Here is a 12,629-nt window from a genome sequence, read left to right on the forward strand (position 1 = left end):
TAAGTCAAGAAAACTCACAACTTGGGGGGGGGGGGGGGGGGGGGGGGGGCATGCTCAACTTTATTTCCGGCGATGAAATCAAGTAAGATCAGGGACATGATTTGTGCAGAAACTCGTCACCTGAGTAGAAAGGAAACAAAGAACCGGCGATGTGACAAGGCGGCGGCGTTTGTGCCTTGTTTGGGTGGCAGCGGAGGGAGGGGTAGTTGCCGGCGGTGGGGGTGGTCGCAGATCAGCTCGAGAAGAATCATGGCAGGGTGGCGGCAGAGGGAAGGGGTAGTTGCCGGTGGTGGGCGTGGTCGCAGATCGGCTCGAGATGAATCATGGCAGGGTGGCGACGGTGGGGAGGGGTAGTTGTCGACGATGGGGGTGGTCGCAGATCAGCTCGAGAAGAATCATGGCAGGGGGTGGCGGAGGGGAGGGGTAGTAGCCGGCGGTGGGGGTGGTCGCAGATCAGCTCGAGAAGAATCATGGCAGGGTGGCGGGAGGTCATCGTTGGTCAGGCCAACGATCTGTCAACAATAATATGGCGAGGGGAATCTATGGAGGCGGAGTTTGGAGAATATCACCTTGGGGGCGACATCGAAATGTCTTGATGGAGTGAGAGCTCGGAGGTGGAAGGGGCGGCGGCGAGGGGGGGAGGTTATTAGGTCTTGATGGCGAGGGGGGCGTGAGAGGTTGCATTTATATAGCGGTCAAGCGAGGTTTTCTTTATCTATATCTAAAGGCTCGATGAGGATCTTTACCATAAATGCTTCCTTGTTTTCTAACAATGTGTATGAAAGGAATAAATGTATATATGACATGTTTGATGCAGAAATATGTTTGGAGTCCAGGCCCAATGGAGCCCATTGTTTTTGAAAAGTTACAAAATTGTTGAAGTTCCAAAAGAATCTAGAAAAAAACACCTTATATATAGTTGTAGTCTAGGTGCTTGTAAAATATTATTGGGAAATAATGGAATTGGAAATAGAAAAAAAATGCATGCATTGTTTGTTAAAATTCCTAAAATAACTCACATGTTAAAGTACCTCCTAATTAATTTTAAAACACAAGTAGAATACATCTATAGCATGCATGTGGACATTTTTCTAGAATTTCATTAGAAAAAACTCAAAAAAAATTGGGCTCCATGGAGCCCACGCTCCAAAAACCATTGCTCGTGTTTGAAGAACTTTTATTTCTTTTGATTATTTTCTAATTATCTTTTAAAGCCAAGAAAACATGTTTCTTAATTGCAAGAGAGCGCATGCAGGATACGTATAGAAGAGTTGTCTTAGTTCATCTTGTTTCCTATTTATATTTAAAAAATCATGACCAAAAGGTTAGATATTTTTCCAAACAAGGAACACATTTTTTTTCTTATTTTTTTATAATAACAAAAAATATACATGCATGCATGTATAACAAGGATTTTTTTTCTGTTATTTACTCTTCTATTTGGAATGAAGGTTGAAGAGTTGTTACGAAGACATGACCAATTTTAAATACGAAAATAAAATGGTGTATACTCTTGCAAGAAAGAAACATGTATCTAATGTGTTTGAAATAGTTTGTTTTGTTATATATATATATATATATATTTGTTTTTGAAATCAAGTCTAAGGCCTCCTTTGGTTCATAGGATAGGAATAGCGTAGGGACAAGAAATTCATAGGATGGGATGACATGTATCTCATTTCCTATAAGGAAAAAAAATGTCATTTGATGCATAGGATAATTTTTTTCATTGAGTTTATGCTAAAAAAATTCCTTTGAAATGTGAAGGATTGGTTCCTATCTTACATAGGAACAGGAATCCATTCTTACAAACCAAAGGGCTTTAAAGGAATTTTTCTTATAAAAATTATATCCTTTAGAATATCTATAAAATTCGTGTAAACCAAAGGAGGCCTAAAGGGTTGTTGATAAATCCCATCTTAAAAAATCAAGGACAAAATGTTGACTATCTTCATAGCAACAAAAAACGAAAACATACATACATCAGATATGTGTAAAATATGTTGCTTCATTTATTGTCTTATTTGCTCTTTCCTTTTGAATCAAGCCTAATAGGATTGCATGAAAGTTTGATTGTCACAATAAAAACACATGAATCTTCACAATGAGTATGGTGTGGATGGAAAGTTCCTATAAAATCTACTGCAATTTAATCATATGTAGTACAATATTGCATAGGAAAAATTACTATTAATTTTAGAATCCCCCAAAAGTCTTTAGCATAGTGAGGGATCTTTTGTTTCACAATAGAAAGGGGCAGCGCAGTGCATGTAACTTCTCATTGCGCAGGGTCCGGGGAACCTATGGCACGTAGCCTTCTTCTTTCTTTTTACTTATCATATGTGTTGGCTATGTTTGCCAATAAAAAATATTATACAATACTGATGAAACAAAGTTTGTTTTGTTTTATCTTACTTGCTCGTCTGGCTTGCAATAAGAACAATAGTTTAGGTGCACTGCAAGATAAAGAAACGTATACGAGACATCTCTAACAATCTTTGTTCCATTTAGTCTTGTTTGTTCTTCTTTTTTAGATTGAGCCAAAAGGATAGCTACACAGTAAGAAAAAGGAGTGTACACTACACATATCTAACAATATTTGTTTGATTTCGTATTCTTTGCTCTTCTTTTTTTAGACAGTCTTTGCTCCTTTGGTAAGAAAAAAGAGCATACACGACACATCTTCTTGCTTTTACAAAACAGTTGTATTGACCATGCTTGCCAACTAAAAAGCAATTTTTATAAGATCCCTCGAACAAAAATTATTTTATTTGATCTATATTGTATTAACAAGAGCAAATGTTTAGCTACATTGCAAGAAAAAGAAACATATACGAAACATGCCCAACAAATTTTGTTCCATTTATTCTTGTCTGGTATTCTTTTTTCAAACCGTGACGAAAAGGATAGCTACACTGCAAGAAAAAATGGTGTATATTTGATTGCACATTGTCTGGTCTTCTTTTTCTATAACAAAATCAAAAGCATTGTTACGTGCGCACTTGTTATTATATAGATCAAGACCAAAAGTTGGTTGAAAAGATAAGCACCCACGTCCTCTTTTGTGAAATTGCAAAATTTATATAAGAAAAACTAAGGGCTCTTGCGAAGCTTTTCCAATCACTGAATTCCCACCATTCTCACGGCCCATGATATGACCACGAATTAAGCGACACACCGTTTTTTACAACAACGACTAATTAATCGGCACACCAAACATAAATGTAAATCAGGGGCTCCTCTGATTCGTGAAAATATAGAGAAAAATACTTATGACACATAAGCATGCACTTACTTTTATTCATACCAGTTGTATTGGACCTGTTTGCCAACTAAAAATTAATGTGTATAAAATACATCAAACGAAGTTTGTTTTATTTGGTCATCTATCTTGGAACGAGACCAAAGTTTAGGCACATTGCAAGAAAAAAGAAATGTACGTAGAACACCGGAACCAAATTCGTTCCATTTATTCCTGAAAAAGTGATAATTCTGTTTTGTTTGGCCTTCGATCATTATTTTGTTTGATTTCACATTATTTGGTCTCCCCTTTTTGTGTGTGTGGAATTTGTCTCCTATTTTTTTGAAGATTATTATGTGTGGTCTTCTTTCATACACAGAGACTAAAAGTTTATTAAAAAAACAGTAAGTCCCTATCAAGCGAAAACATAACAATTTGGCGTCATCAATGTAACAATGACAGTGGAAGATGTAGAAAAGGTCAAGCATGCCAATCAACGTCCCAGCTTGATCTCCATAGCGACGGGCCATCACCTCGTGAAGTTATAATTAACTAATTGAACAATGTGGAAATGCATAAAAAGAGAGGTAAACATCAAACATTTCCATCAAAAATAATGCAATGGAATCATACTAATCTGCACCCACTAGATTAACCGCTAACCTCGGCGCTGCACGTGAGACCCTCACATGTTAAGACTTCAGGTGCTCTCAATTAAAGAACTGTCACTACTAAAATCACCCCTCTGCCAGGAAGACTTTAATTTGCCTGTGTATAATTTTTTTTAAACATTTATGGGGCCAAGAAACGACAGATCTCGCGTTGCAGTGACACGAGCAGAGAAATTGAAGAGCCTTGACCCTAGGTGGCGGCAATGCATTTACAGAGCACCACCCATTAAACAAGCACAGCAGAGCTTGCAGGATCTTAAATCGGCTAAGTTCATTAGGATGATGCCTTGATGTGCAATTGAATGGATGGCTTCATCTTTTCAGATGTGGCGTGAGATGATGCAGCGACGTTGTAAAACGACGGCCAGTGAATTGTAATACGACTCACTATAGGGCGAATTCGAGCTCGGTACCCGGGGATCCTCTAGAGTCGACCTGCAGGCATGCAAGCTTCATTGCTTCCTGTACTGCCAAGACAAAGCGAACGCCGGTACAGCCGATTACATTATTTTTCTGTGGGGATGTACATTTTTTCCTCCGTGAAAAGGTGCATTTGGTTACTTAGAGTGTACAATACAATATAGAGCATTGCAGGAATACCAAGACTTAGGGTTTTTCAAATGCTTGACGACCGGACTTTTTGATCAGGATTTTTTCCCCGAGAGTACAAAGAAGATGAACATGATCCACGCGCACCACATTTACACCATCACACGCATGGTTTTCCCGATTGAACCCGGGTGAGTAAGAATGAAGAACCTCGATCCCACTTCCATAAGAAATGGACCTCGCTCCCACCACTGATCCACGGGATTCACGATACTACCTCGTTGTATTTAACTTCTACATTTCTTAATATCCTTATTATACTATCTATGTACGACTCAATTGACCGGGAGTACTTGTTTCTTATGTGGCATTGCAATTTTTTGGATACACGGTCAAAAATGTTGGCGTATGCTAGTGAATCTATTGCATTGTTTCTGAGTCGACTTAACAATTTTGTCCGTACACATTTTGAAAAGGTTGTCCGCAGAGTTGTGGTACTCCTATTTTCTTCAGTAGAATGGAAATATCTTGACGAGTGGCCGAATATCTTAATGCTAGATCAATTAATGATGCTTAGTGTAGACTCGCGCGACCAAGGTATGACAGAATTGATCACGCGAACGAGGTACCGCAAAATTGATAGTGAAACCATCTCAATAGTTGCAAATGCTTACGTATCCTATATGATTCAAAGCGATTTCATGAGATCTGTAGAGGATTTGGATCCTCATGGATTCTTTTACTCCTAGCTCGTTTAGTCATGTGTTTCACACAATGGAATCATTGTGATCTTTTCGTAAGAATTCCTCTGCACTCTATTCCATCCATTCGAACCTCTTGCCATATATTTTTGTGTTTTTTCCTTGGTGAAAAACACTATTTGATCGATATACTTGTAGTTTTATGTTTTGATAGGACTGAAAATAACATGCCATTTGAATTATGTTTCTTTTTCTTCTCTATTTTAAGTGTTTTTGAGAAACAAGGCACCACAATGATTGGCTTTTAGCACGTTATCATAGGGCAAAATGCTGATGTGACACTCTAATTAAAGAAGAAAGAGATTGGAGTTGTATGTTAGCGAAGATATGGCTCTTTCCTTGTTTTTCTGTGCAATGTAGTTGATGCTTCGATCCTTTGTGGTTTATCTCATTATCTTTTTTCCTTACTCTCCACACCTAGGCCATAATATTGGGATGCAAACAAAATCTTTAAAGTAATTAGATGCAATATCATTTAGATACAACCCATAAGATATTTAATGCACTAGGATAATTGTCTCTGGAGTGAATAAAAATCATTATCTAGAATAATGCGTTAAGGGCATCTCGGATGCTGACTCTCAAACCTTTTGCAACCGTCCGGACCGCGCTGTCCGGACCACGGAAGCCATCCAACGCGGTCCGAACGTGTTTTCTCCCACAAACCAAAGACAAACGTGGAGGGGGGGGGGGTTGCGGAAGTTCTGGTTGATCTTAAGCCCGCTTCTGACCACCCTGACCCATCAAAAACCCTCCATCCTCCTACGCGCTTCCTGCCCGGTGCCAGCTGCCCGCATTCATGCCGCTGTAGAGCGCGCCGCTCCACATTATAGGCGGCTCAGGATAGACGCGACCTCTCACTGCCTCCGCCGTTGAAGTGGTGCGCCCGCTGCATGGCCGGTTGAACACGCCTCCTCGCCGTATTCAAACGCCTCCATTAAACCCGCATGGAAGCCGAGAAACCTACTTTGGCCATACGTCCGTTCAGGAGCGGGCCAACATTAAATACAACGTCGGTCGAGCTCCTCCCGTCCACCTTCTATTTAAACGAGGCTAGATGCCGGGCAAGAATCACACCACTCCGCCGCTCCCCATCCCCTCCTTCACCATTTTATCCACTATTCCGATAGCATCTGACGAGTTAGAAGAGCAGTTCTCTGACATAAAAGCCGGTTGAGTGGCCCGCCGAGCCCGCTGGATATGAGCGACGCCGCTCGCTGCTCCACCTTCCTCGCCTAACCTGACGGAGCGAGTTGCCGCCCCAAGCCGACGCGTGGTTCAGGAACTCGTCGCCCGAAGCCAGCTCGTGGAGGAGCGGCGAGTTGCTCCATCCAGGCACGACTGGGAGCACGACGGCATGGGCATCGCCTCATCCAGTGCATGCGACCGCGCCATCTATCATCGACGCGCGCGTAGCCACACCATGTACACATAGAAAGAAGCCGGCCGTGCAGATGTCGACGAGGTGGCGGCCCGCACGTCTGCGCCCTCCGCTAGCATCGAGAAGAAGTAGAACACGAAAGTCCGCCGCCGCTTGTATCCCATGGAGGCCACCGTTGGCGCGCCGCCTGCTTCTACAACCGGTGACATGTCTGGTCTTTATCTCAGACCATCGTGGGCACACCCGTCTGGGCTCCATGGAAGCACCTTCACCTCCGGCTGAAGCACCCTCTTTGCCATTCCGATGAGCGGCGTAGTCGGACATAGGGAAGATACGGGGGAAGAGTATGCCTCCGGGACTCCCAGCAACCCGGTTAGCGGGCCGCCGGACATGGGGAAGACAAAGGGATCCGTCACGGCCGACCGTAGACTAGTATAGTGTATCTATGCTGTGGCAGTGGAGATCTGCACGACTGTACGTGCACATAGTTTTATCTTTTAGTTAAAATATGTCCAAAATGCAACTTTTTCGTTCGGTTTGTGTGAATTCCGTCATATTTATATAAAATCGGTCTTGTTTGCACGAATTTCATTTGGTTTGTTGAAAAAGAGTTTAAAATGTATACGGCTACGGTTGGATGGTGTCCTCCCACATCCATGTCCGCAGACTGGTACCATCTTATCCATAAGACGGATGCGGAAGAAAATTTGTGAATTGCCATTGAAGATGCCCTAAAAGACAATGCGTTGTGAGTGCGTTCATGCCAATAAAAAGATGACCATTGAAGCCGTACCAAACTGACATCTATTTACGGAAACACAACCCACACTAATGCTGCCCACTTGAAGCAAGAAAAGAGAATGAAGAAAGGCCACAGCTGTGAGCGAAAACGATGGGTGCTGATGTTGATGTGGTGGTGATGGTAGGCCCGACAGAAAGATGGAACCTCGAAGTATCCGATTAGAACGGCGTCGAGCAGGATCATCAGGAGCAAAATGCATGCACGCTGGGCCCACACGCAGGGAGGGAGGGAGCTGGTGGTGTTGGCGTTCGTCCCAACATCTCCATTGGAGAGGAGGAGATCCTCCCCTTTATCTTTGCTTTGCCAGCTTCCTCACGGGTGGCGCCATCATCGCCTACCATGGATCACCTTTTCTTTTTTCTATAACGACCGCTTGTGCGGTTGTGCCCGGAGCAGTAGTATATTTGGGATGACGCCGCGCCGGCGATATTACTAATGAGCAGTGTACGATGTTGCCGGTGGCTCGGAGCATGTATTGTATTCTTCTTCTTGGCTTTTGGATTTGCCTATGAATTAGTAGAATCTTGCCCGAGATTGAGCTTCTTTTCTTTGCTAATAATAACAACTTGACAAGGTGATAAGGGCATCTTCAACGTCAACCCGCAAACATCCTGCAACCGATTAGACCGTGCTATCCAGACCGCAGAAGATATCCAACGATGATCTGTATTGGTCCGCGAAGCGGTTCGAATACGATTTCTTCCGTACCGGGGACAAAAGCGGGCGATGTTTGTAGGGGTCCGGACCGATCCCAAGCTCGCTTCTAACCGCCCTGCCAACCAAAAACCCCTCCACATCCCGCGCACGCATCCCACCCGACGCTAGTTACCCGCATTCATGCCGCTGTAGAATGCGCCGCTCCGCATTGAAGGCGGCTCAGGGCGGACGTGACCTCTCACCGCCTTTGCCATTGAAGCGGCACGCCGGCCGAGGGCGCCGTCCACTGCACGCCCGGCTGAACACGCATCCTCACCGCATTTGTACGCCCCCATTAAACCCGCGTTTAAGCCGAGAAACATACTTCGGATAGACGTCCGCTCATGAGCGGGCCGATATTAAACGCAACGCCGACCGAGCTCTTTCCGTCCGTCCTCTATTTAAACGAGGCCAGACGCCGGGCAAGAGTCGCATCCCTCCGCGTCTCCCTCCATCTCCTCCTTCACCACTCTTCTGATGGCTTCTGAAGAGCAGTTCTCCGGCATACAAGGCGGCTGGGTGATCCGCCGAGCCTACCGGATACGAGCGAGGCAGCTCGCTGCTCCACCACCCGCGCCTGGCCCGACGGAGCAAGTTGCAGCCCCAAACCAGCGCGTGCTTCAGCAACTCGCCGCTCCAGGCCTACTCGATGTTGAGTGGCGAGTTGCCCCACGGCGACACGGGCGTCATCGCTGCCATCGACGACGCCGCGTCGTGCCGCGCATCCCGTGCCTAGGACCTCGTCATGTAGGCAGAGACAGAAGCCGGGTGCACGGAGAGTGACGAGTCAGTGGCCGGCGCCTCCGCGTCCGCCGCCATCATCTAGGAGAAGTAGAACACGGGAGTGCGCCGCCGCTTGGGTCTCATGAAGGCCACCGCCGAGGAGACGCTGGCGTACACAACCGGTGTCTTGCCTGGTTCTTCTTTTGCGAGGACATCCGTCGATCACACATGGGCTCCACGGAAACGGAGGCGCCGCCTTCCCCTCGCGTTGAAGCATCAGCTAGGGGTTCCACTCCGATGAGTGGCGGGGTAACGAGCCGTCCTTTTGCTGAAGCATACACCTCCAGGGCTCCCGGCGGTCCGGTGATTGGGCTGGCAGACACGAGGAAGACAAAGGATTAGATATTATTATACCTCGAGAGCCGAACTAGTATCGTTGATGTAAATGTACTGAAATTCGTCATGTTTATATAAAAATCCCGTATATTTTTATGAATTCCGTCATGTTTATATAAAATCCAGCCATGTTTACACGAATGTCGTCGTGTCGGTTCAAGTTTTTGTGAAAATATACGTGGCTACGGTTGAATGCATCCTTCCACATCTGTATCCACGGATTTGTCCCCTTTCGCGGACAGATGCATGAGGATTTTTACGGGTTGCCGTCGTAGATGCCCTGACCGAGCATAGGTGCGTCAACACACAAACCTTACGCCGTACATCATGGTTAAGCAGAGTTCAGTTCAGACTTCAGACCGTTGTAGAAGAAAGAAAGAAAGGAAGGTGCTGCGTTTGCGTTTGCATTTGCATGCAAGCAGGCAATGGTGGACGTGTCCTCCCCTGCTACGATAGCTGACCGCTCACTCGGTCGCAATCCCACTCCCTACCCGGGTGGATCGCATCGCATGCGTCGGGTCAAAGGCATGCAGGCCAAGGAGAAGACTAGACCTGTGGTGAGGCACACATCTTATCACACCATGGACCATGGTACTGTGGAGCAGTAGTCGTATATTCGCTAAAAATGAGAGCAGTAGTTTACTCAATTAATGAAGTGATCAAAGGCAGCTTAAATCGTATAGTAGTACCAGTACGGGAGGGCGCTGCCTAGTTCGGGGCGAGGGAGGGCCTCCGTCCTCTCCTCTGCGAACATCGTCGATCGCCCAGTGCCGCAGCCCCATCCAGGTCGCAGGCAGCCTTGCCGGTACTTGCGCCACCATGCCTGCCTGCTTGGGAACTCCCAACCCCATCAACGGTACCACTTCTGTTGTTCCAGCTCGCCATTTTCTGCTTGCTTACCATACGCACTCTCTTCCTTGCTGTACGCTCGTCCCGTCCCCAGGTCGGCATCCCCACATCGACGCGCGCTAGCTTGCTAGATTTCCTTCAGTTTTTTCTCTTGTTCAGGCGTGCACTTCTTCTGAACCACTACTGCTCCAGCTCGCCATTTTCTGCTTATCATGCCGCCTTTCCTCGTCCTGCTCCCCATGTCGGCATGCGTCCCCGCGTCGGCGCGCGGTGGCTGGATTTTCCTTCAGTTCTTCTTACTTGCGCGGATAGTGTGTGCGCGTGTGTTTGAGATTATAAAGGGATTGGGCCCATTTCCTACGTTCCATGTGCAGCAGGAACGCTGCTGCTACGTGTTTACGAAGATCAATCTTACACTGAATCTCTTCTCTCTTTTTTTTTTTTTGAACGTAACACTGAATCTCTTCTCAGTTTTATAAAGAGCGTATATATGCGAACACTTAATTATTTTGACAATAAGAGCACATGCGAATTGGTACCATCCATGCATCTCCTGTTTTCTTTTCTCTGGACGGGCTCCATCCATGCATCTGATCTGGACCATGCACCATCTCCCATAATCCTGCCTTGAATTAATAAGCAAGTGCATGCACAACTCATTCGTGCCACTGCTATTGTCGCAGCAGCCCATGACCATGAGGCGTTCGTGATCGCCTCCAACCTAGTAGTAACAAAAAGGAAAGGAAAACATGTCAAGACTTTTTTACTAATATATAACAATCTACACAAGAAGAAATCCCTCCATTCGCACTGCTCGAGAGTGTAAGTGGTAAATGAAACTCGATACTATAGTAATTTTTATTTGAGAACTATTCTTCTTTTTTGCGGCTGAACTACTTATTTTTGTCGATACTATTTTTTTAGAACTATTCTAACTTATTTTTTGAGAAACACCTATAGTTTTATTCATACTCGTAACAATTATAGATACACTGATTTGGACCTGACATCCAAGAAAATACAAAGTAACTCCTATGACTAAGAATTACAACGAAATCTCTTTGGGAGACCTCTTTGGGAGACGCCAACATCCCTAGCGTCTGGGTTGCGAACCAGACGCCAGAAACCCTGGCGTCTGGCCCCTGGCCCGCACTGTCCGCCTGCCCGTTGACCTGCTGACGTGGCAAAGGGGCCAAACGTCAAGAACCCTGGCGTCTGGCCCTGGTAGGTTAAACACCACGCGCGGGCCGAGCCCACCCATCCCCAACCTCTCCCTGGCGGCGGCTGTAGGCAAGAACAGAGGCAGTTTTCTCTCGCCCCTCTTCTCCCTCACACCAAATCCCCCCTTAATCTACTCCATCCTCCATCCAAATTTGTGGATCTGAGGCCCCCAAGCATCCTTGAGGTATTCTCTCCCATTCCCTCCAATTTGTTTTGATTAGAACATCTCTTTTTGGTTGCATTATTCATCATTGGGAGATGTTAGATGAGTACTCGTTGTTTTTGTTTTTGTATATTTTGTGTAGTTGTTAGATGGTATACTTGATTTGTAGATAGTAGATGATGTGTTGTTGAATATGTATGCAATTTGAAATTGTTTGGTTCATATGTAGATTATCCTATTGTTGGGTTGTATAAATTAGATGTTATGTATTTGCATATGTTTTGAATAGGAGTGTTTTAAGGGAGAGAGAGATGTTGCATATGATGAAATTGTGCATATGGTTATGTCACACCATATTGTTTGAGAATGTTATTTGATTGAAAGATGATGTGCATATATTTGAGAAGAATGATGTGGTCATATGGAAAAAAGAATGCATGACTTGGAGAAGGAAATTGTATTGTTTGATATTGTTCATGTATTCATAGATGTTTGTGATTTGTTTTGTAGGATGGCGGATGATGATGGACCTTGGTATGCCGGATTAATCGATGAGTGGGATAAGGAGCATCGTGCTCGTGCCATTGAGAACGGAGAGGTAAGAAGCAAGACTTATCAATTTTCGTTGTTTCTCATTTGTGTTCTTATATTGATTAAAACATCACTTTATTTGCAGCTTGTAGTTGCTATGCGCATGAGGGGTCATTCCGCTGATGACTTTACTTACGACCCGCGGTACGAACCTTACATTCGGAGATTGGGTCTTCTCCCATTCGTGTTGCAGTTTAAGAGACGCGCTCCGCCGGTGAACCACGCGGCGCTGACCGCACTTGTGGATCGTTGGAGGCCGGAGACTCACTCGTTCCACCTTCCATTTGGGGAGATGACGATGACCCTTGAGGACATGGCTATGATAAGCGACCTTCCTATCAACGGACAAGCTGTTACCAGTCGTGTCAGCGCCGTTAATTGGTGAGAACGGACTGGGAATTTAATTGGTGTTCAGCCTGACGCCCGTGAGGAAGGCAAGGCCGATACCGCGAGAGTGAGGCATTCTTGGCTAAAACTGGTCAGAGGAAACACCAATCCGTGCCCTCAGGGTGCCAATGACGTGGTTGTGCAGTAGTACGCGCGGGCCTATCTTTGGTATGTACTAACTAAGGTAGTCTTCTCAGA

The sequence above is a fragment of the Triticum urartu genome, chromosome 7 (genome assembly GCF_003073215.2).
Source record: "Triticum urartu cultivar G1812 chromosome 7, Tu2.1, whole genome shotgun sequence".
Lineage (NCBI taxonomy): Eukaryota > Viridiplantae > Streptophyta > Magnoliopsida > Poales > Poaceae > Triticum > Triticum urartu.